At 35.9% G+C, this 26,137-nt stretch overlaps 1 protein-coding gene and 1 pseudogene across 11 annotated transcripts in view; one reads left to right on the top strand and one right to left on the bottom strand.

Annotated features, from left to right (window-relative positions):
• The window catches only part of LOC141567914 (large ribosomal subunit protein eL34 pseudogene), a 119,998-nt pseudogene extending 98,729 nt beyond the window's left edge, over positions 1-21,269 (top strand).
• The window catches only part of B3GALT1 (beta-1,3-galactosyltransferase 1), a 524,367-nt gene that overhangs the window by 249,589 nt on the left and 248,641 nt on the right, over positions 1-26,137 (bottom strand). Inside the window, exon 4 of one of the 11 annotated variants that reach the window (XM_088793707.1) lies at positions 9,656-9,684. The exons of the other annotated variants lie outside the window; for them this stretch is intronic. The gene's annotated coding sequence lies outside the window, so the exon portion shown is untranslated. The remainder of the gene's footprint in view (positions 1-9,655; positions 9,685-26,137) is intronic. 11 annotated transcript variants of the gene reach the window in all.

Below are 26,137 nucleotides of genomic sequence, written 5' to 3'. Positions count from 1 at the left end.
AAAAATACTTAATTTGGGGATATTATTATAAAACGTAGAGAAAAAGAACAACCCCCCAAAAATCACAGCTTTTCTAATACATGCATCATGAAAAATCACCCATCATTTGCCACCTATGCAGTGTAAAGTCTTAACTTAATAACAAAGCTTTTAGTGGGCTCTGCAACGTGCTGTGCAGATGAAGATTTTGATAATATCATTAAAAACCAAAAGCAAAAGTGCAATCTGTTTTTAGATTTGTTATCTTCATAAAATGAAATCCCATTATTTTTCACCTCCTTGGTTATTTTATCTTCTATTATGGATGCATTATACTCCAGAGTCTAAAAGTCAAACAAAACATAATGAAAAATAATGAAATTCTGTTAATCATAAAATATTATTAGTTATAGTAATTTCTGAATCAGAGAGAACTGACTATTTTAGAGTATCAAAAGCAAATGCAGATATAAGCAATGTAGAATAATAGTAAGAATCGTAAACTGAGGAGCCCTAATTTTACTTGCTCTGTGGCTCACCTATAGCAAGTTGTGATTCTCTGAGCCTCATGCTTCCCATTTGTAAACAAAAGGCCATTTGGACCAGATGGCCTCTACCTATATAACAGTTTTAAAAAAGTTCTGGTAGTCTGTGACACAGCACTGGATAGTTCACAAGATTAACAAAAAGAAGGGAATGCCCTTTCTACCACGTTTTAATTAAGCCACCTTTATATTAGAATTTATCTGCTAAGAGTTTTAAGCAGTTACGATTTTAAGCCAATAACAATGGAGTAATTGAAGCCAGTTCAGGTATTGTTGCAAAGAAGACTATTATATATGTAATAAGCACCTAAAACTCATACAGGAAAACCTATTCCATAAGACACTGCTATTGGACACATCATCTGAGAATGTGCTAGAGAAAACCAGTTTACTTTAATTCTTCATGGTAGAGTAAGTTAATTATACCCGAGTCTATATCTGAGTCTACGATATAAAATTTTTTCAAATATTGTTTTCGAGGTCTTATTTTTTTGGCAGGATTTTCACTCTGCATATTATGAGAGTGAAATGGAGGTCTTTATTAGTGGTAAAACTTAAATTCTGCATAACACCTGATACCTGAGGCAATTCACATGGAATCTTTTTACCAGTAACATTGGCTATGTCTCCCTAACTTTAATGAACTAATAATAGTTTATTTTTACAATTTATTGGCTATTAAGACAAATAAATATATTTTATAATATGTAGCATGCACATAAATATACACTAGATATAGTGTATATATACATGATTTACATATATGGAGAGGCACATACATACTATACATATATACATACATACACATACACATTCACTAGAGAGAGAGACAGAGAGGGAGAGAGAGGGAGGGAAACCAGAATTGAGCATTTGAACATGAAGGGGGCTTACATTAATTGACTACTCTCTATTTCATTTTTCTTCAATTTTCCAATAAGGAATAAATGTATTCTATCTGTCAGTCTACATCCAAATGATACGTTAGAATTGTCTAGTTTAGTAGGCAGCTCTCAGTAAGCAGGCCTTTCTTAGATTCTACCTTCTTACCACTACTTACTTCCTCCTATAAATATCGAGAAATCCGATGAGATTTCAGTTTCTGATCATAGCTTGGGGATGGTAACTAACTTTGTAGAGGCAAAGTTGTTCTTAATAGTCAAATATGGCATTACTGGACTTTCATCTTTACATGTTTTGTTTTGTTTTTCTTCAGCAGCAGAAAGTGACCTCAACATGTATCTACAAAATGGCTGCCTAGATTTGGAATCAAATATTTCTCCTGAATGAAACTACAGAATCCTAGGGCTTTAGCTTTAATACCATGTTTCCCAGAAAATAAGACTGGGTCTTATATTAATTTATGCTCCAAAAGATGCATTAGGGCTTATGAAAAATCATGCTAGGGCTTATTTTCCAGTTAGGTCTTATTTTCGGGGAAACACAGTCTAACACCTCTTTTAAAATACTACCAGATAGCACATGGCAGTGATATTTGCAAACTGGAGCTAATTCAGGGAAGATGAGTGATGTGGCAAGATATGGAAATCCCACGGCTCTCACATTTCTCTAAGACAGACACAGATCTTCTTCAATGTCAGTTGGCAGCATTATTTCATACTGATTTTACACATTTTACACATTCTTCCCCTGGATGGTAGCTATAGCAATGGAGTATTAGAGAACTAGAAGGATATTAAATGACCCATTAAAACGTGACAATGGACACACAGTATCAACATTAGTGAATGATGCTCTGGAATAGTAGTCACTAAGTCTAGAGTTTTGCTCCACCACTCACTAATTGTGTACCCTTGGGTAAGTCACAGGTATGCTAATTCTCACTTCTATCCTCCTCAAAATAAGGGGTTTGGATGAACTCTAAAGTGTTTTCCAGGACCAATTTGACATTTGCATAATCTTTTATAACTCGCAAAGTATTTCTATGACTCTCATACCATTTAGTTCATACAAATCTGTTTGTTATTTATGCCATTCCTATTTTACAAATAAGTAATTACACTGAGGACTCCCAAGAAAACCTTATAATAAATGTGTCATCCAAGTTTCCTTTAAAATTATTCAACTGCTGTGGGCACTAACATGGTCATCTTAATAGTTATTGTTTAAACGTATTACTGTTTTTTACACTATTCTTTGTTAATTTTTATGTTATACATTACAGGGAAAAAGAACTATGGGGCATATAAATTAGATGGATCTCAATAATAACAATAAGAATTCTATCATTTATTGAAAATTTACTACGTGGCATATACCATACACATTGTTATATACAGATTATTTCTCATTCAATTATCCTTCAAGTGTATAGTAACATTATCACTGTTTTACAGATGAGAAAAAATGAAACTTGGAATATTATTACATCTTCAAATGTTGTGCAACTGGTAAGTGATAGGGTCCTGTTTGGAACTTAGGTAAAAATGACTCCGAAGCTGGTGTTCTCTCAAATATTACTATACCTCTCTTTTTCAATAAAATGATCAAATGAATAATTATGTAAAAATGTGACTATATGTACAGTCCAATATTAAATCCAACAGGAGCAGTGAAATAAGGCACCTAACATCTTAGGTACTTCTGTTAAATAACTGGTATTCTCAGCAAATGGCCTGTCATTCTCTGAGCTTAGGTTGTTCTCATGTCAATCGTCTCAATAGATGCTCAAGGCATTGCCTTAAAGTCCCAATAAGATGAACATATTCATAAAATATCTGTGCTCTTCTAGGCTAAAAGGAAGAAATTTAATTTCCCTCCTCAGGGAATCAAGCTGCAAGTGCAAAAACTAATAATTAACAATTACCAACTGATGTATGTTATACTGCTGAACAAGGAGACCAGGGAGTCCTGCACAATTATCTCGTCTAGGAAGGCTCCTAGGATCATTTTCTTCTCTCACAAAACAGCAGTACTAGAAGGTAAGAAGATAAAGTCAAAAGAATTGAAAAGCTTAAATCCCTCCGGGATAAAAGACAATAACCATTACATGCGTATAACAACACAGATAGAGACAAATCAGCCCTTTTAATCTCTCTTGCACAGGTCTTTGATATTTTAAAATAGAGAAACAACTTTTATCTTTATTCTATCAAAACATATAAACCTATATTTCAATTTACATAAGTATTGAATTGTATGCTAGTCACATTTTGGTGGGAATTAATGTTGGGGATTGTATTTCTAAAGTGAATAATTTAACCTTTTTCCTTCTCCCCCATGGTGACGTCATCAGTCAAAGACACGGGCCATTGCTAGGAGATTCCATGATGTTTTGAGTTTGGGATTCAGTGATTCTCCAGTTTATTTTTTAAATGTAAAATAGAATAAAGAGTAGAATATTTTTATAAATTCTTCTCTCTCTCTCTCTCTCTCTCTACACACACACACACACACACACAGAGGTAGATGAAGGCACGATATTTCAAAATATTCTTGGACAATCTGAAGGCTTTATTTACCCATGATTTAACGGAACCAGCTTTGCTCTAATTGTTCTTAATTCCAAGAAGAATAAAAATAGCAAAACAGATTAATGACACATGATGCGGGTGGGTGGTCTAGAGCAGACAGCCACAGTGACTTCTTTTTGTATATTTTTGCCTTATAACCCCAGAGAGCTTTGCAACCAGTTTTAGCTTCCTAATGTTAATCTTTCAGTGTCATCTTCGTCATGACTCTTTCTCTGCCCCCCACAACATGGGCATCCCACCCTAGCTCCCCTGCTTTGCCTCTAACTTGCAACCTGCTGCATCCTCTCCTGTATGTCTGACTTCTCATTCCATCGTTAAAGTTCAGAGCAAGTAGCTGCCTATACCTTAGTCCATTAGCCAAAATTTTCATACACATTTATAATGCAAGGCTGTGGAGGCATAGGAGATTAAGTGGCTACCTGATATCAGACAGTTTAACAAACACCGGAAAAAAACTGTCTTGATATGATGACAAATCAGGTTCTATGATACATCAAATCATAGTTTAGTCATGCACATAGCAGGAAATACATGCATTATTTTACTATATAGTCATAATATGTTAGACAACTGATTAATCCAGAATATTATTCATAATAATATTGTCCTGACTGAAAAAGAAATTTATGGAAATATGCAATATACAGTAAAAACAAAAGGTCTATGATTGACTGAACACTATGTGTTAAGGGTTTACTTTGCATGCATTTGTCTAATGTGACCCAAGTAGGAAGTAGCAAAGTCTATGATTCTGATATGTACACTGTATCACCTCCTAAATTAAAAGTTACCTTCACAGAGGTATTAACATACTGTATTCTGTCCTTCTGATCTTCTTTCTGTTGTATTGTACATCTGTATTTAAATGGGTGTTTTTTTGTGAGCCGGTAAATATTAAGTGTTCATTTTCATCTCATAGATGTATAGATACGGTCAAAGCAAAGTAAGAAGAAAATTTGACTTTTTGTTTTCAACTCTATCCCTGGGATATTTCCTCTATCCTCATGGTTTCAGCCTATCTCCTGCTGATAACTTCTCAATTTATACCTCAGGTACTTTCCTCCTTCACCTTCAATCTACTGTAGTTTTTCTCTAGTGCTATGCTTTAAATCCATCATTCCTGAAAACTCCCTTGCCAAACTGGCTCCTCCTCTTGAACTCACTGTGGTTTAACCACACCACCCATCATCCAACCTGGGACCCTGGCACTGCTCTTGACCTACCACTTCTTCACCTACATCACCTCATGCCAATGGATTTTGATTTAAACCTCTTCTTGTATCTATCTTTTCATTTTTACTATCTTTAATTTACATCAACAATTTTATTTCTGATTAATGTTTAATCACCAAAGCACACATGAATTCATTACTCTTTTTTAAAATTCCAAGTATATCAACAAAGCTAAAATCATTTGACTACTATTTTAATCCAAGTTCCCTTGTCCACTCCCTATAACCACTATCATGAATTTTAAGATATACTTTCAGATGTTTAAAAATTATTTTAAACCTATAAACTTTGCACCCATATAAAATAGATGGAATTATTGTGAGTGAATGTGTATATTCAATATGATATTTTTGTATATGTGTATTTCTGCGATTTGCTTTCTTTACTCAATAATACCTTTGGATCTATTCATATACATACATACATACATATCTGTACATATAGATATAGCCTCCCTACTGGTCCGTCCGTCTGACCTGTCCCTCTCTACTTTAACTCTCAAGACAGCAGCTAGAATGAGCCTGTTAGAGGATGGATCAGACCAAGTTACTCCTCTAGTCTACATCCTCCAGTGTTGCTGTAAGAGATAAAGAGCTTACAATGGCCTTCCATGTCCTGCACTGTCTGTCTAACCTCATCCACTGTTACTCTCCTTCCCTACCTCACTTTACTTCACCCATACCACCTCTTCATCATTCCTTGACATGTCTGGCATGCCCCCCGAGTAAGGGCTCTTGGACAGCAAATCTTCATTCAAACATCACCTACACAGTGAGACTTTCCTGCCACCCTGTCTAAAATTTCCACCCTTGCCTATAAATTCCCAATTTCCCATTATACTTAGCAACAGCTCACTTAGTATTCTACTTATTTATCTTCTTTTGTGTTATTTGTGTCTTCCCTGAAGAACGTAGGCTCCAAGAAGACAGAGATCTTTGTTCATTGCCATTAATCTGTTGCCCATCACAGTGCTTGGCACAAAAGAGCTCAACAAGTTTTATGTATGTATGAATGAATGAATGAATGAATGAATGAAGTCCTGTCAATGAGGTTGATACAGACCAGATATCACTCTGTTGTTTCTCTAGCTGCGTGTTTTTATTGCAGCTATCCTGCAACATAAGCATTATGCCATAGACTCTGTGAGTGGTACTTTATTTCAGCATCAGCCTTCTAGACATTAACATTTTAATTTCACACATATTTCTTCAAATAATGTGAGTGCTATTTGAATCATGTGGACTTTTTAAATAGCATGGTGTCAGGAAATTTGTAAAGCTGTATTCAATTTTGCCCACTAATGAGGCACTTTAAATGGTCCAGAACAGTGGTTCTTAATATTTATGATCATAAATTCCTTGGAGAATCTATTGAAAGCATTTATTTATACTTCCAAGTCATTTCAAAACATGAGGTAAGGTGGTTAGCAGATGTGAACACTATTCAAATGATTTTTTTAAGATAATCAAATTAGGCGATGGAGAGGGGAAATAAAGATGGGAAAAGTGATAAAGTTAAGGATAGGGTTGATACACAAAATGTGTACCTTAAAGCCCTATTGAGTCATTGGCGATGAAACCAAATGTTATTGCCAGGCTTCTTATTATTCAGAGCATTAGGCCTTTCAACACTAATGAAATAAGAATAAAATTCTCAAGTTTGTGCTATTACAAAACTGCCAGTGTTTTATTGTATCTATAATAAAATTTTTAAGTAGATTACAATGATTTTTCCCAAAATAATACATATAATTTTAATGGAATTTAATAAAAATCCCAACAAGTGGTACTAGTGTCAGGATAGGAAAAGAGATTAATGGTATGAAATAAAAGTCTAGAAAGAGACCCAATTATATCAATAGTGTGTGATAAAACATTAAATTTGTGGGAAAAGGATCAATTATTGAATAAATAGCATTAGAATAAGTAGATAGTTATTCTATTTTTAACTATTACTTCTTAATATGCAAAAGTATATAAACCAGTGTAACCCCCCCGCCCTGCCCTGAGCTATCACCCGGGCCTAATAACCTCAACTCATGGCCAATCTGTCCTATCTACAAATTAAATCTGTCCTCCCCATATTGTTTTGAAACAAAGTAGATAGTTGTTTTAAAAAGCAAAACTGTTTTGATCCCTACCTTACACCTTATAGCAAAATTAATCTTAGGCAAGTTAGATTTTTAAAGTAAAAATATAATCATAAAACAGTTCTAAGTAATGTACACTATTATGAAAACTTGGTATGGGAAGACTCTCCTCAGCATAACAAAGAAGGCCAAAACAACAAAAGAAAAGTCTGATAGGTCTAACTACTTAAAAAGTTTAAACTTTTATATATCAAAAACATAAAAAATAAAAATATCTAGCATTTAAAAATGAATATATGTATATATGGATACATTAATAGCTAATATATAAATGGATATATTCATACATATAAACATAATATATGTGCCTATATACAGAGAGGGGAGAGAGAGAGCACAAGAGAGCAATAGCAAACTTGTAAATTAATACAAAAGACCTGAATAACGTAATAGGAAAAAATATCATAAAGAACCAATTCTTCCCAAAAGAAATTCAAATGTCAATAAACACATGGGAATATTCAACTATCTCAGTAATTACATAAAGGCAAAGTAAAATAGTGAAATGCCATTAAACCTGATAAATATTGAAAAATAATAACCATTGTTGGTATGGGTATGGGAAACTGGTGCTTTTATATGCTATTGTGGGGAGTGTAAATTGCTTAAAAATTTCAAGGAAGTGAATTAACAGTTTCCATACAACGTCTAATATTCCACTGGTTTTATCAAGTCTTTCAGCATTTAATACACATAATAATTGTTAATTATGCAAATGTGTGAAATCCATGATAGTGTTCGTTGTTTCTTTTTGGTTTAATTAACAACAAGGTTAATATTTGTTCAAGAAAGAGACAGGAAATATATACCACAATCTTATCAGTGGCAATTATGGGCTTTTGAGATTTCAAGTGATTTAAATTAGTTTTCTAATTTAAATTAGAATGTGTGCCCATATGTTTTGATTAGAAGCCCTATTCGGAAACAACAGGCATACATCTCTAGGTATAGTCCTGAGAGCTATTTTCAGCAGCACAGTGGGTTTCCTGGTAGCTAAAAAGAGCAAAGCATGTTTAAAGAGGTGCAATGTCTTCATGGATCAGTGAGCAAATTTTCATCAGTGTCAGTAATTTCTGGTCCTCATTTAACACTGCACTAAACCACCATCTAATGAGCCTTTGTGATAAAACATGGCAGTTATTTCTCAGACTCCACAATGGAATCTGAATCCTATTTCTAAAGAACAGTAAAAGAATTAATTAAGATTCCCTCTTCATTAATCTCATAAGGTTGTAGACTTTTTTTTTTTCCTAAGCTAACATAAATATATTTAGTACCAGGCTGGAAGAATTTACAAATAGAATTAGTGGTGAAAAGTTTAATATAACTTGCAGAAAGTTAGGCCTAAATTTCAATGACATACTCGTAATTCAAATAGTAATGTGAAGAAAGTACAAATTCAGTTTCAATGAGAATGGACTTTATGTCCCATGGCTTCTGAAGTAAAGAAAATTCTACTTTAATTAAGAAAAAGTCAACACTCGAAAGAAAGTGCTTTAGATTCTTGAAGCACCTTGGAAGGGCTTCTTTTCCTACTGCACTATGCGGTGCGCAATAAACAATTAAGAGGCACCATTAGGTGGATTTAAGAATTTAGGTCTGGAGCTCCTACACTTACTGTCTGACATCCTGTAACCTACTCTCTGTGACTCAGTTATCTGATTCATAAAATAAGGATAATCACAGCAAATTCATATGGGTTTTCCAAGGACTAAATAAGTTAATGAGCATATTTAATATGTGACATCTAAGAAGAACAAGCCATTTTTAAAAAGGTGCTGACAAATAAGTATTCAATAAATAAATAATCAATGAAATGAAAATGTAAGATTGATAACTTATACATAAAAACATACTGATTCTTTTTAACATTTTCCAGATATGACAAGGTTCCCAGGCATGCAATAAAATATTTCAAAGAAAAATAACATGTATAAAAATAGGACAACTTGGGTAGCACAGCATATAATGAGGATTAATTAAGTGATAAATAATATTTGAGCAATTGGTGTTCAGAGGCAAGAGTAGTAATTACGGCTTCTTAGAGAGGATGGGGTTAGAATAAGCCCCAGAAACAGAAATAGGATTTAGTTTGCAAGAAAGAAAGTAGAAGTACAAGATGTTTTACTAAAATTTGTAGCTGAAGCAAACCAAATTTTATCATCCAGTATTATATATTATTTTTTTCTGACTATTCTTTCCCCTCCCCCATGGAAATCCATTTATAATATAAATCGATTTTTGTTTTGTTTTGTTACTGAATTGGCAGATGCTTGTATCTCCCTTCCTTAAAAAAAAAAAGAAAAGAAAAAATCGTATGAAAAATTTCAAACATACACACACATAGAAAAATAGTATAATGAACCCCCATATTTCTTATCTCATGTTCAAACTGGTTATCAATATTCTGACTCTTGTTCCAAATGGCATATTGATTTGCATGTAACTTCAAACTCTGGGCTCTTTGTTCTGACCAACTTAAAATATGTAGTTCAGAAGTATCTGTGAAAATGGGACTTCTCTTTTTATTGTGCAGGACATCCCAAAGAGGACTTCTGGACTTCACTTATTCCTTCCTGGAATAAGGAAGGATTAAGGGATTTTGTTAAAAAAAGAGATTTTGTTAAAAAAGGAAAATGAAAACAAAGAATAATAATGCACATAGAGCAAAATGCACAAATCAAAAGTACACAGCTTCATTAGTGAGCACAAGTAGATGCGCCCACTTGAAGAAACAGGCCATAACCCAGATCCTCGCCTATGCTGTTTCAGCAGTTACTCCTTCCACGTGTCATTACTATTTTGACCTCTCCCATTGATCAGTTTTGTCTGTTTCTGAGTTCATGCATACATATATACATACATACATACATACATACATACATACATGTAGTGCACATTCTTCTGTGTCTGCTTGACATGAACACTATGTTCAAGGGAAGCATTCATATTATTTTTATTTATGTACTATGCATATTTTTCTGTAGTATAAATATACGAATATGTATTTATCTACTCTACTATAGGTGGATATTTGAGTTATTTCTAACTTTTCAATGTTGTGAATAAGTTATTATTACAAACTTATATCTGTCTTTGGGAGCTACTCATTGCTATTGGGTACAATATATTGGGTCATAGAGAATGAATGTTCAGTCTTGATAAATTTGGCAAAAGAGTTTTCCTAAGGAGATACACAAACTTATATCCCACCAGTAGTGTATACTTGTTCAACTTGTTCCACATCCTTAAAATTGTCATTAAAAAAAAAAAAAAAAATTAGGTATTCTGATGGGTGTGTAGCTGTAGCTGTATCTAATTTGAACTTCATATGCAATTTTCCAGTGACCGATAAGGTAATGAGATGAACACCTTCCCCTATGACTGTTGACTATTTGGATAGCCTCTTTTGTGAAGTGCCTGGTCAAATTCGTTGCCCAACGTTTAAAGAGGTTTTCTGTTTTTGTTTAATTGATTTGTAGGACCTACATCGATATTTTGGACATGAATTCTATGTCTATCCTGAATATGGGCCTTGAACTTGAACTCCAACTCGGTTTGCTTAGAACCGTGACACTACTAAGAGCATTACTTAGCCTTTGATCACAGTTATTAGCAAATGCCTCTGGTGGAGAAGGGCTCTTGTCTCTGTGTTTCCTTCCCCAGGAAATCTTGGTGCTGTAGCGCTTGGCATTACTGTTACTCTTAATCCTAATTTTCATCTCTTTAGCTTTATGAAACTGCTGAAAGCTCCAGGTTACCACATTCTGCTCAGCCTCTCAGCCCATGACACTTAAAGAATGACAAGGATCTTGGAATGAAAAGTGAAAAAACAAATTCCAAGTTTACCTGAAGGTATTTCCCTTCCCCGTGAGATCTTATGTAGTACCCTGTCCCTGGCTGTCTTGATTGCTCTCCAATGCCTTCAGACAGCTGTTTATTTTGTTAGTATTATTATTTTATTATAGCTGTTTTAGAGCAATAATTGGTTTGATAGAAGCTATTCTGTAATGACTGGGAGCTGAACTCATAATCTGTGTTTTGTTTCTGAAATTAAAGTAGAATTTTGTGAGTGTAAAAATATTGGGGGGGGGGCAGAAAAATCCATAATTTTTTTATCAGATTCATTAAAACGCTATGACATTAAAAATTTAAAAATTACTGCTGTGGATATTTAAAGTGGCTCATTATAATCTTACAAACCTAATATACACGATCAATATGTATATTGAGTTCTGAGTATACCCCTCCAAAATATGCCACTCTGACAAAAGGATTATTTTGAATTAAAGACAATTAAAAAGAAACAGACACAAGAAAAAAACTCTCTGCCCTCTCTGTCTCCACCACGAGAGCAAGATGATTCTTAACCACCAGGGACAACTTTAGACTTTTATCATCCTAAAGACAGAACCAGAAAAATCTGCATAACAAACTTTACTAATTAGCTCTTACCTTCCATTAATTTTCTCAGTTTACCACCCCTAAGAGCTGAAACCCCTTTTCCTCTGTCTTGTCACTTCTCTAAAAATGTATTGTTCTTTGTTCATAAAAGATATACGCCTAAATTCTAACCACCCATTTGAGAACTCATCACTGAGTTTCGCACATGCATGTATAACACACGTGTTAATGAACTATGATTGTTTTCTCCTGTTAATCTGTTTTTTGTCAGTTTATTTTGAAGGCCCAGCCACTGAACCTAAGAGGGTACAAGAACTTTTTCTTTCCTTACAGTGTTGGTGATTCAGATGGGATACCTGGGACATCCCACTTACCCTGCAGGTTACAGCTAAATCTTGGGACAACTGACAAAGTTAGCAAAAAGCAAGAATTCTTACCAAAATCAGCCTCCCAGATTTCTGTCTACAGGGTCTGGTCAAGAAAGGGTGGAATGTTAATTTAAATCCAAATTTAGATTAACAAGAGAAAACATTTTTGTGAACTACTTCTTTGGGTGTAGTTTTGGCTATTTGCTATTGATTTGTTTCTCTCTCCACAATTTCCCTTTGTCTCTGTCTTTTGTCTCATTTGTCAAGAGGGGGAGAGTGAAAGCGTAAAACACAGACATAAATCCTATAAGCCTGTTATTTGAGCTGGCCTCACGTACTGGTGGGTTTGCAGTTCTCCCTAGACCAGTCTGTTTAAACAAACTTTGTTGGAGGTCACGATTTTAAGAAAAATGGATGAGATTACTTTTCTGTCTTGTTTTGGGTCTTGAGAGGTTGTCTTGGATCCAGAGAAAGCATACTCTCTGTTTTTTCTGCTTGCTGGGAGACACAGGTTATGGGGCCTGCATCTGCAGGTGACCATCCATCCGGCTGGGAACCCAAGACACATCCCTACTCATTGTGCCATTACAAGGAGATTTATCTGAATAAGGGTCCTCAGCTCATAAGGGAATGAATGATGACCTTCATAAGGCAATGAAGGTCATCATTCCCTTCATTGCCTTGTCAGTGCTGGGACAAATCTTATCCTGTATCACCTACCTGTTATCATAGATCAGCAGGTCTGTGATTGAAGGCGGCTCATTTTTGTGGGAGACCGAGTTTCCTTCCTGCCTGTGACAATGAAGGTCTTTGCTTTCTTTTGCTGACTTTGGAAGTGACCTTTTAGGATAGTGAGGGCTACATCATCTGCATCCGCTCCAGGAAACCTCTTGTGTCCATGGTAAAAATTGACTCTAAGCCTAGAATTTTGTCTCTGGGTTTTCCCATAAAAAGTCATCTTGGTTTGAACCACATTTGGAATGGGTATATTTTTGGAGATCGTACCCCCTGAAGTCCTGACAATGGATTTTTGATTTGGAAAATATTTAAAATGATTTTTAGAGAGCTCTCATACTAAACAAATGTCCTATTGGTTCTTATGGGCAGATCATAAGCGAGAGCGAGAGCGAGAGCGAGAGCGAGAGCGAGAGAGAGAGAGAGAGAGAGTGAGAGAGAGAGAGAGAGAGAGAGAGAGAGAGGAAACAGGAGAGCTCCTTTCCTGGCCATTAAAAAGATTAGGAAGTGGAGATCAGATTTATAACAGAAGTTAAGAATTGCAAAAAACACTCAGGCCATTGTGAGACTTAAGTAAATACTGACAGCCAGGAAATAGCTTTAGCAAAGTTCCTTGGAACACACAGCAATCCTGGGTTTACTGTTCCTTAGTTTATGACCAGGTCCCAAAAGTTTCAGGCCTTCCCATACAAAGCTCTTTACGAATGTATTTTCAATTCCCCACCACAAAGAATTCATTGGACTGTCTACACTTAAGGAAAATAAAAACCTCAATAGTAATTGCCCTAGATTTGGGATAACAAGGAAATATGCCTCTCAACTCAGAAAAAAAACAAAACAAAACAAACCAGATCCTTTCTCTGTCCCTTTGATATATAAATCTTGCCATGTCCGTAAATGTAAACTTTCAAGGAGACAATTCCCGGCTAAAGCAAACACTTAAAACTACCTGAAATTGAAGAAAAAAATTAAAAAAAAGACAAAAGAGGTTTGGTGGGGGAGGGGAATAAAACAAAAACTCTTACTTGGTATTTCTAAAGGGCACTTAGTCCAAATTTTAGTCCACAGTCTTCATAAGATTACATATTAGGGCAAATGAAATCTTAAAAGTCTTCTCAATAAATACTGGCCAAAAGCTTTAGCCCTCATTGAACAGCTAAGTTGTTCCATCTGCCAGAAATACAATTTACTTTTTTCTTTACCTGTTGAATAATCTACCTAGAAAAACAAATTATGTGTCTTATCAGAATAATTTTCTATGTTTCATGTTGTCTTCATCGAGTCGGGTTTTTGATTAGTTACTCAAGAAAATCAAGTCTGCTCAATATTGAAAGAGCTAAAGTTTTTTTGTTTGGTTGGTTGGTTTTCTTTCCAAGTATGTTATTATATTAGCATTTTAACTCTTTTATTGTTATTTTTGTTAAATAGATAACCAGGTATTGTCTCATAGTGATTAGTGATTTTTGACAAGCTTCTAATTCTAAATTTTGACAACATCAAACTCAAAATGAAGTCTTTTTGAACTCAAACTGACTTTAAGATATCTCTAAGAGCCCTTGGAAAAACCTCAGAGAATTTGTTCTTTCACCTTGTAAAAAGATATTAAACTGATTAGTTTTATTTGATATATTAAATTACATGGTAAGCATTGTCAAATAAGAAGTCATGTTTAAAAATAAATGAACAACAACGAAAAACAGAAACAAACTCAGACACAGAACATTGTGATGGCTGCCAGATGGAAGGAGTGTTGGGGGACTGGGTGAAAAAGGTGAAGGGATTAAGAAGTACAAATTGGTAGTTACAAAATTGTCAGAGGGATGTAAAGTATAATATAATATTGTATGTCAACTTTAATTGAAAAAGTAAAAAAATAAAGTGGAAATACTGAACACAAGATCTGAAAGCAGAAAAAGTGATGCTTAACCTTCCTTAGGTTATATTTGTATGAGTATATGTTGTCGATAAAAGTATTTCAAAAATCTTATGAAATTCCTAGAAATTTGTCAATGTCCCTACTACTGTCCATATGTCCTGATATAATGTTATCAGTCATAATGCTAGTTATTATCTTAAAATGTTGTGTCACAGAAATAACTAAATTTCTTTGTCAATTGTATTATAATGAACTCTCATCAGATCTTTAACCATGACTGTTTTAAGTCTTTTGTGACTTACAGACTGTTACTGTTTTACTTTGATTCTTCTCTGAAAACATTTGCAGTCAGTTATATATAGTCCAAAAGTGTTTGTCTTCAAAGAGATTGATGAAAAAATCTCTGACAAGTACTCTGGAATACAAATTTCTGGTAACTTTTATGATCATGCCATTGGACTGGTTAAGAATTTCCAGAACTCTAATGGAAAAACTGATGGATTCATAAAACTGCTAACCCAACATGGAGCAGAACGAAAATTAATTACATGAGACCAAATGAACAGATGAGGATGATTATACTTTTTATGACTTTTTGTTTGAATCATTACTGGTTCTTTAATGTTTTGCTTTCCAGATTTAAGGAACCCTTTTCTCTCTTTGTTTTCTGAAGCTGTCTATATGGCTTATAGCAAACTGGTAGATTATACTTTTATAAACAAAAATGAAACATTTATTTTTCTCCCCACCTAATCCCTACAGAATTTGGAAAACTCTTATTGACTATCCTTATTTTCATGGTGTTATAGTTATTTGCATAAATTCAATAAGAATCTCTTCGCCTTCCAATAGGACACAGGTGAAAATATTGGTTATATTACCAAGGCTTTGATTGGAATGTCATATTTGAGAGTGACGTGCACAAAATCAGATATGACCAGACAGATTTAAGGAAGTGAATTGACTTTATAGAGCCAATGCTTACAAGTCTGCTTGAAAAAACTGATTTTGTTTTCAGGGTTCCCAGATTTATAGGTGGGTCAGAAAGGTCACTCCCTGTCAGGCTGAGGAATCTTAAAATATTTCAGAGACCTCAGCAAGAGAGCAATTTACCAAATCTGTAGATATTGAAGGAAAAGTCTAAGGGGAAGTTCATGGCTTGACTTCCCAGACCTGAGAGGCTTTTAAAAGTCTAGCCTGAGATTCGTCATTAAAAATTCCAGTGACGCAGACTTAGGAAAAAAAAAAAAAAGAGCCTATATGGTCAATCACCATTCTGGCTGCACTCATGTAAATAATCGGGCCAGATAATTTAATGAGACTAAACTTATTTGTAAATAAATTAGCCTCACTTTGGTTACCTTTGACAGAATTGGGGATGACGGTAGGAAGAAATTCTGTTTCAATGAAAAATTATAACCCACCCTTTTGTATGTTCATTACTTTTGAGCTATTTTCATCTCTTTGTAAACTAGATCTTATATTTTTATGCATTTTGTCAGTAATTAAGGTTTCCAGTTTTTCTCTCACGCCCTTGCCCTGCATCACTGAGAATTACAACTATCTGAAAAAGCCCTAGAAGATGAAGCTGGAAGCTCCCATGCGCTACTCTGAACAATAACCACGTCTGTGACACTGATGTATATGCCATCGGCAGAGACATTCACACTACAAAACAGGACATTAGTGGATTGCCACTACTTGTTCTCATTCCACCATTGAAGGATGTTTGAAACCCAACATCTAGAAATCTGACTGACTGCTCAAAAACTGGTTTTATAGTTTGTTCTATTAAAGTTTGTTTTTCTTTTGTTTACACAGAAATGCCCCTCATTAAATGTCCGAATGCTCACACCACACAGAGGCCTAACTTAAGGAGCTGCCCTATTCCCAATGGTACCACTGCCTCCAGAAATGAGACACGCTGTTTATCTGGACTGAACTACTCACAGGACGGAGAGACTGATTCAGGAAGATATGGAGCAATTTGCTTACATTTGTTCTTTGCTGCTTGTTCCAATCTGTTTTTCTCCTTTACAGGTCTCTTATCTCACCTTCTAACTCAGGTCTGTCTCCCAAGCTACCAACAATGAGTTTTAATATATGAGGCTTTTTAAAATTTCAAATGGGGAAGTGAAGGAGTTCAGAGTACGCCACCCCAATATATCACACCCTGACATGAGGATTATTTTGAGTTAAAGGCAATTGAAAAGAAGACACACACACACACACACACACACACACACACACACTTTTCTGTCATCCCGCTCTCTACCAGGATGAGAAGAGTGACTATTAATCATTGGAGACAACTCTAGACTCTTATCACCCCAGAGACAGCAGGGAGAGAAATCTACATACCAAACCTTATTAAAACAACCCTTATCTTCCATTTTCCCTATATATTTATCTTTCCACAGCCTACCATCCTTAAGAGCCTACACCTCTTTTCCTTTGTCTTGTCACTTCTCTAAAGAAGTATTGTTCTTTGTTCAGATGTTATATAAACGCCAAGTTCTAACCATCCCTTTGAGTTATTCATCATTGAGTTCTTCCATGTGTGTGCATATTACACAGGTTAATAAGATTGTTTTCTTTTGTTAATCTGTTTTTATCAGACTAATTTCCAGAGCCTCAATAGGAGAAAGGAGTAGCAGAGTGGGGAAGTTTTTCCCTCCCCTATAATACCAAACACAATTTATCAAGTATACTGAAATCAAGTTAAAATATTTAAACATCCCAGGTGATGTTCACACTAACTGGAGAAATGCACAGTAGTTTGAGGTGTTGGTATATTAAGATGAACGCTGAAAGTTGAGATATAATATTTGTAAACATATACTAGTGCATTATAATTTACCCTTTCAGAAACATTCCCTCAGATACCTAACAACCCAGAGAAGGGGCAGGTATTTAATGCGTTTAACAACAACAACAACAACAAAATGACCTGCCACACAAGGGGGAGAGTGGGGAGAGATAGGAAAAGGAAGGAGGAGAGAGAGAGGGAATGCATTTCTTAAACTTCTTTACATATGGGTAAGAATGTCTAATCACGAAATTGACAGATCATAGAATTTCTCCCTTCATGTGGAGAAGATGCTCCTTTTGCAACTACATTGTGAAGCTTGCAGTCATATGGTAGAAGGAAGAAATGACACAGGGAAATAAAAGAAAAGCCTGCCCCTTGCCACTTGGGGGTGGGGGGAGAGTGGAAAACACAGTGATAAACGTGGCAGAGTATCAGACTCCTGAGCCCTTGCTTCTTTAGTTGAAGCTGCAGGTGTGTTACAGAAGTTTAAGGCAACAATGAGAGCAGAGGTGCCTTCAGAAAAGAATATAGTGTGGGGTAAACTCTTTCCAACAGGGAGATTTCACAGACAGGTCACTAGGTGGGGAAGGATGGCCGGGCATAGAGTGTACACAGCCTCACGGCTCTTTCAGTGCCCACATGCAGGAATGCTGATTAAGAGCCAGGGGGCCACCTTGGAGAGCATGGCAAAGGCTCGACATGAATATGAGACCGAGCTAGCTGTGGATCCCCAGGCCTTGATCTAGAAATGAGAAGTGAGACCATGGAGGTACCATTCTCTCTACTCAGCAGCATGTCCCATTAGAAAGCCCAGAGATGGGCCTGGATGGGTCATTTCTTTGTAGACTTCTGATGGCACAAACCCAAGGATCACTGAGGGCCCCGAAGGACCCCTCTTTGCCAATGTACTAGATCCCCTAACCCTCTCATAGCCCAAACACCATCTTAGGAAGGATCAAAATAAGAAAGAAAAAGAAAAAAAATGTTGAAATGAAATAAGTTTTGAAAAGAAACAGTTAAATCTAGAGAAACTAAATCATTCGCTCAGGCTATGTTTGGACCAACTTCAGCATGTTTCTACTTTCTACTATTTACTTAGCGTGGAGAGGCTAGTGAAAGAGATAAGAGCTGTTTTACAGAATAATGACACCACATTTTTATGGCACATCTGAAGATACCGTGTATAAATACATGATGCCACTGCAGTATTAACCACACAGCTCACTGCACCATCACACCTACAGCTACTGCTAAAACAATAGCATACCGAGTCTGTAAACCCGTAGCAGGCAACAACACTCACTTTTCAGGACCATTTGAAAATATTTTGCTTTGGGGTGAGTTTGGAGAGAATGAAATCCCCTTGTTGGCTAAAAGAAGAGGAACTTGGACAGATTTCAAGATAATTACGGTGGTCTACCAGCTCTCAGACGTTAACAGCTACTGTTTTAATCACTAAGGAGATAGTCAGTTTCTATAATCTGGAAGATGGACCAAAAAACCTGGACTTGGTTTTCCTTTGATTTTTAAATCAGTTCACTGGAGAAGAACTGTCCTCTATCTTACTACTGCCACCCTGCAAGCTGCTGATAACCTGTGGCAGAGAGGGAGCTCTGCTCTATCACCACGACACACACGCACAGAGGAGAGAGCACATCGAATCTGATGGTTATTAACAAACACAACCATAATGCAGACCTCAGAAATCATGTCTGGGCACTCTAATTGGCTGTGCCCACGTGACGCCCAGCAGACAAATACATAAATAGGAACGGTAGCTGCCTTCTGGGCATATTTGGAGTGCGGCTCCTCAAACAATTTGTAAACCCCTTTATGGTTTTGCAAAATCCTCTGTGTTCCTGAAATTAACGTTCTGATTTAATGGACATTATGTTGGTCTTGCAATACAGTTCTTTGCCATTACTTTGTGATTCATGATTTCTCACTTGATGTAATTGCATGAATGGCACCGGAGGCTTGGCAGGGCTGGAATCAGAAAACACTTGGTTCATAAGAACTATGAGATCTAATGATATCTAAATGTCTCTGCATAAGAAATATTTTAAAACAACAGACAATCCAGCAGAGGTACTTAGTCTATTACAGTTGTATTCAAGGCAAATGTATTTTCTAGTGGATTAAAAATCTCAGAGGAAGAATAAGGGAACGCTTATAAATTTTTGACTAAATTAATAATAGAGCACTCAGTTAGAGAAGTATGATTCTTACGATTATTAGCAATGTATTCCAGCATTTCTAAGGCATAATGCCCTTAAACATTTTGTATGTACCTCTACTATAGCACATAATATGTTATATTGACATTACTTATTTAATACATAGTTTTCCGTAGGTAAATGTAGGCGTGTCTTGAACAGGGACATTTTAAAAAATCTTATTATGATGCTGGCATTCAATTAATGCTATTGATTGAGAACTAGTAATCCTTTGCTTTGTAGGAATGGAAGCCTTAAAGATGAATCAAATTAGAATATTATTGAATAATTTTAACAGCTTATTAGGATGAAATGTTTTAGGATAAATAGTATATAGTATTTCTTATATTGAGTCTAGAGTGGAGTGAATGGAAAAAGAGAGTACCAGTTATAATAAAAGACGTAAGAGGTCATTCTGATTCCCTACCCAAAATCTTTAAATCAGATATATAATGACAGACACTATAGTGAACACATATCAGCGTCTCTACAGACATCCCTCTTTAATCCTTTGCAGCCTCCTCCCTCATCCTGCCCCATCACTGCAAGGTAACACCGAGAGGAGGAAGGAAGAATGGAGCAGTAAATGCCCACTTAGCTAAGAGAAGTCAGGAGAAGGAGACTGTTGGATTAATAGGCTACTTTTGTTCTAAAGAGCAGGTTTTATTTTAGAGGAACAACAGCAAATTACGTTTCTAAAAGCATTTGTGTTCCAATTTCATCATCTAAACAGATTATACATTTTAGTGTCCTCCTTAACCTAATAAAAGCAGAAACATGTTTTCAAAGTTATCCTTTCATGACCCCAGTTGTGGCTCACCACAGGACCTATCTGGCTGCGGAAGATGCAATACAATACTGAACTACATCAAAATATCTTCACTTTATTCAACACTGTATTTCCCAAAATTGTAAAGAAGATGCAAGAATGCCTGAAATGTGTGAAGCCCTGATCTAATTTGCCACTTGCAACTGCTTAAATTCAGTTAAAAAAATATCGAACTCTGCTGTTTTTCAATCACTTACTATCAATAACCTATAAAAAGGCTGGAAACTTGAAAGAAAAAGTAAATATTAAAAAAAGCTCTTCTGGGGAAGGTGTCTACAGGCATTCAGAATGGTCCATAGAGTGGAGGCTGTCCTATAACATAGCCTCTAATGATACCAGGCTGTCCCGAACCCTTGGTAATAGAATTGTTTACCTTTACACCTAGAAGGTTGGGAAAGCAACAAAATCCGCACGTGGTATGTGTGCAGACCAACTTCGTGGAGTTCGTGCTGTAAGACCAAAAGATCTAAAATGAGGCTGTCTAAACAAAACAACATGTCAGTAGGGCCTATGGTGGGTCCCCATGCGCTAAATGTGTCCGTGACAGGACCAAGCGTGCTTTTCTTACTGAGGAGCAGAAAATCACTGTGAACGTGTGGAAGGCACAAGCACAGAGTCAGAAAGCTAAATAAAAAAAAATGAAGCTTTTTTGAGTAATACAAACAATTAAAAGGCAAACAAAACAAAGAAAACCCACTATTCCCTGCCCTCCAAGAGTTGGTTTTCCACAATGTATTATGAAAGGCTAGGAACTTGAAAGACACAGATATTAAAATCTAATTTCTGCCCTCTATGAGCAGAAGAGAGAGAAAGCCACAATTATGATAAAATACAATAAGCAATATGATAAAATAGCCCAAAGTATTATAGCATTAGGGGAGAATGAATAGCTTCCAATTCAGCTAAATTCCTTCTTTTCTCAGCAGTGCATCAAATGGCCAACTACTATAGCCTGTGTAAAATATTTCCTATTCTTCGGGGCTCTAACCGAGAGGTTATCAACTCATACTAAGCATCAGTATCCATTGAGGATATACCTATGTCCAGACTGCTCAGGCTAGAGAGAAATCTAGATATTTCTAGAGATTTAATTTTCCTGGGGTGGAGACAGAGCATCAACATTTAAAGGGGAAAAAAATTTCCCCAACCGATTTCGCTGTGTAGTTAAGGCTGAGAACCATTTCTTTCTCCAGGTTTTCTGGGTAATTATGCAAAATTTAAAAAGAGAATAGGTGAGGACAATAGTTTCTTTCTATAAAATTACATTTTAAGAGAGGAAAGAATTGAAAAGAGGGTCCTGAAACCAAAATTGGGGCCATAGGTTAAACAAATTCAGCACAGGACATGTGACATTAACAGAGAAAGGCAAAGTCAGGCTGCAAACTAAATTCATTCTCTGAAGACTTATTAGTAGGCAAAGAAAGTCAATGACCAATGTAAAAACATGATTTAAGCCCCTCCATTGCCATTCTATCTGGGGGCAAACTGTCAAAGACTATTTAGTGCTTTGTCCTGTTACCACAAATTTATCACCATCTGTTTCCTTTGTATGTTCCTCTCTGCTGAAAGGAAATGCTTTCTACTATATTATTAGGTTTCCTACTATACACATTCCATCCTGTAGTTCGAATGTCAGAGTTTTGCAGGTAAAAAGGAGCATGTCTGCCCTCCAAATGTCTCCCCAACTCTCACTACTTGTTAACTTCCATAGCACCGCTAATTTTCAACTTCTGGGATTTCCCTGAAACATGTTGAAATGAGAAAAAAGGACTATGTTACAGCTCATGAGCATATGCACCTCCTGACTCAGGCTATTTTTGTTTCTTCACCTCTATCAGGACACCTGTAATGATTTTAAGAGAGCTCTTATTAGAACATCTGGTTTCAGTTGCTCTGTTCTTTGGAGAAAATACACTTATTACAGAAGCTGAAGATATCTGTGCTTGATTTTCAAAGGTGAGTTTTTTTCTCCCCTGAATAACTGCAACAAGATTTTTGTCTGAAGATATTGATGCAAAGAGAGAAAATCCTGGCCTGATTCATCATTCCAATGGCACTTTAAAATTCAGTTTCTCATCAGAGACGTAATGCTAATGGAGCGAACATGGGTCTGGGGAACCCAGAGTGTGAATATAATCTATTGATACCATTGCAGTTTGATTTGTCCTTGGATAGACTTGAACTTTTCCTTAATCGAGTTTTCACATCTATAATTGAGCAATTTTCCTTCTTATTCCATTGAGATAATTTGGGTATGTTCTTCTTGCCAGGGAGCTAAGCCAGGTAATATCTGAATGGCCCCTTCTACAACTCAATGCTGTGCCATACAAGAGTGATTGCTCACATGCCAATAAAATGCTGAGAACTCAAAAATAATGAACTCAGAAACAAATCAATGAACAAAATGAATATTTTACCAAAAAGATTGAAATAAAAAAAAGAATAAAATAGAAATTCTGGAAATGAAGAACTCAATAAAAGAAATGAAGAATGAAACAGCCAGCTTAGGAAATAGAGCTGACCAGATGGAGGAAAGAATTAGTGATATCAAAGATAGAAATCTGGAAATGACACAGATGGAAGAAGAGAGACTTGAGAGTTAAAAGAAACAAAAGAACTCTACAAGAACTTTCTGACTCCATCAGAAAGAGCAACATAAGAATAACGGGTATCAGGGCTTTTATATATTGATTTTCGAAGGACAATTTGGAAAGGTAAGTGTCTCATAGGGCAATAGGAGCAGATTTTTGTTATTGTTCACAAGGGAACACCTTACTTGACTTCTCTTAACATTTTTCAGTAAAGTACTACAGGGACTCTAAGTTAATTTTACTGATTAAGAATGCACTTGAATGAAGTAAACTTATCAAGCATGCTGCTTGATATTTCTTCCAAAACATTTTAGGACCTGCAGAAAATTAATTTCAATGTTTGTAATTCCTGAAGTCATATTCCATATGAAAAAAAATGTTGTTATATACAAATCAGAAATGTGATTTAGCTCAAAGAGGTTCAGGTGAGTCAGGAAAAGAAAGGCAGCATGAAGAACAGATTAACTGATCAATTAATGCACACTCATTGATTAACTGAAAGCAATGCCTTATTACTCCAATTGTTCTGTCACTTTGTACAGATGCTGATGATCAAAATAAAGTAAAGTTGCTTTTTAAAAATTGATTGATGTTGTAGGGGTGGAAAAAATAATTTTCCTCCCACTTTTCTAAATTAGTCTGGCTGGACTAATAGCCAAATTACCATGAAACAGATTAACAGGAGAAAATGACCAAATTTATTATGTAGGTACATACGGGGGTTCCATAAAAATATGAGACCTGAGGACTCATTGAGCAGTTGAGGCTTATACATCGTTCTGGACCAAAGAGAGGGAGAAAGGGGTCTAGAAATTCAAATGGAAAGTATGCAATTCACTGGTAGATGAGAAAGAGCAAACGTGATAAACAATTATCTTGCAGGGGCATTCAGAAACAATGGGACATAGATGGGATCTAACAGACAGACCTGCTTGACTCCTCCCTGTCTGCCACACATAATTCATATATACTGAGGTGAGTATGATGGAGTGAATATGCTAGGATTCTCTTCCTGAAGCAGGCTTTTCTATCTGAATTCCGTTAGAGATGTAAAGTCTTCTGTTTCTTAAAAGGAACCAGTTTAAAATAATCAGTATCCTGAAAGGCATATTTTGGGGTGGCAAACTCTGGACCCCTCAGTATATCACTATTAATATAGTCTCATCTTTCCGTTTTATAAATGAGTATCCGAAGACACAAAGAAGGAACATTTTCAATGTAATTGAGATACTGTTATTACCGGTATTTGAATTTTAGTCTCTTGATTTTAATTTAACCATCTTCCTGTGATACAAGTTCTTCTAGTACCAGGCCGTTTGTTAAATATTGTGGTGGGGTGAATAGGGTGCAGAAGGTGGTGAAAGTATCATATATCATAAAAAGACAGAGGGAGAGATTTTATAATTGCCTTTGAAGTTATTAAGATTTCATATTCACTGACACCAAAGCGCCATCAATTTCACAAGCTGTTTATACGACCAAGTAGTTGCCTGTTCAAGAGAAGAATGCTTACTGTCTGAGGAGAGGAGGAAAACAGGAGAGAAAAGACGAGGACATAGGGAAAGTCCCTGTGTACATTAAGTCTGGTGCTCCTGGAACCCTTGAATAATATTCGATAATAGAATGAGAGGTAAGATTTTTGTTGATGTGTTCTAAAGCAATTTTTCCTTACAAACTGTGTATGTGGAGTTTAAAGACAGGTACCATCATACATGAGCAGCAAGGGGATTGCCACTTATGGGGTATAAGATTATTTAGCGATTAACTATATATGTTTCAAGGGGCAACAACAAAACAAAGAGATATACTGCTTCATTTCATATATATCCTAGAAATTTAAAATGTGAACTCCTGTTTTTAAAACATTTGGAAAGCCATGACAGTCAAGTTATAATAATGATAATAATGACTATTCCATTGGTGCGTGTTCCTTTGTTCTTTGTACGTGGGGATAGAGCTCTCTATAGGTATTCTGCAATGAGTGAGATAATTGAGTATGCCTACAGATTGCTTTATTAAACGTTAAGGTGATTTGGAGCAAGTCATTGTTCATTTTATAAAAATGTATTTCCGAAGCTGTGTGAACAGAATGATAATCTAGTTAAGCAGATACAAAGCTGGTTGAACCACTGTATAAAGAGTATGAAATTAGTGGATCAGTTTCACCTGGCAAGGAGACCCCTGTGGATGTGCCAGACAGCTCTGTACTCAGCCATGGCTTCCTGAACATTATTATGAATGACTTGTATGAAGACATAAAGGCAAACCTGTCATATTTGTAGATCTCACATAGCTTAAAACAGCATCAGGGACCTAAAGCAAATTGATTGGCTGAAATTAACAAAAGTATTATCAGTGTTCTGAGAGAGTCCATATCCAGGCTTAAGCCAAGATTGTAGACTCAGCATTTGCCAATCCAGTCCTTGGTATAAAAAGAACAAAGGTAATAATAACAATGCCAACTTTATTTTAGTCTTACTATGTGCAGGTGCTCTTCTATGTGTTTACCTGTACATTTAATCCTTAAAACAGGGCTATGAGATACTGTCATTCCCATTTTACAAATGAGAAAACCAAGTCAAGAGAAGAAGTAAAGTTACCTTCTGTAAGTCACAGAACTAGTAAGTAGAGAGAGGGTGAGAATAGAACATAGGCCATCTAATTCAAGAAGCACTATGTCATAAATTGTGCACTTAGGTTTCAAAAAACAATCCATAGCATAGGTTGCTAGGGCAGACACTGTTTAGCAGCCCATAGTGAAAGAGAGTTCAACGGGAGGCATCAGTGTTGCCAGAATGGGTAATGGAATCTCCAGCAGCATTTGTGGAAGACATTTATCTAGAACTAGAGAGATAACATTCCTGTTCTTCCATATGGTGTCATCCTGCTTTAAATTCATTTGTAATCTA

The sequence above is a fragment of the Rhinolophus sinicus genome, chromosome 17, assembly GCF_057876585.1.
Source record: "Rhinolophus sinicus isolate RSI-liver-muscle chromosome 17, RSI-T2T, whole genome shotgun sequence".
NCBI classification, from domain to species: Eukaryota; Metazoa; Chordata; class Mammalia; order Chiroptera; family Rhinolophidae; genus Rhinolophus; species Rhinolophus sinicus.
Note: the sequence above shows the minus strand (reverse complement) of the source record. Positions and strands in the feature narration are given on the sequence as shown.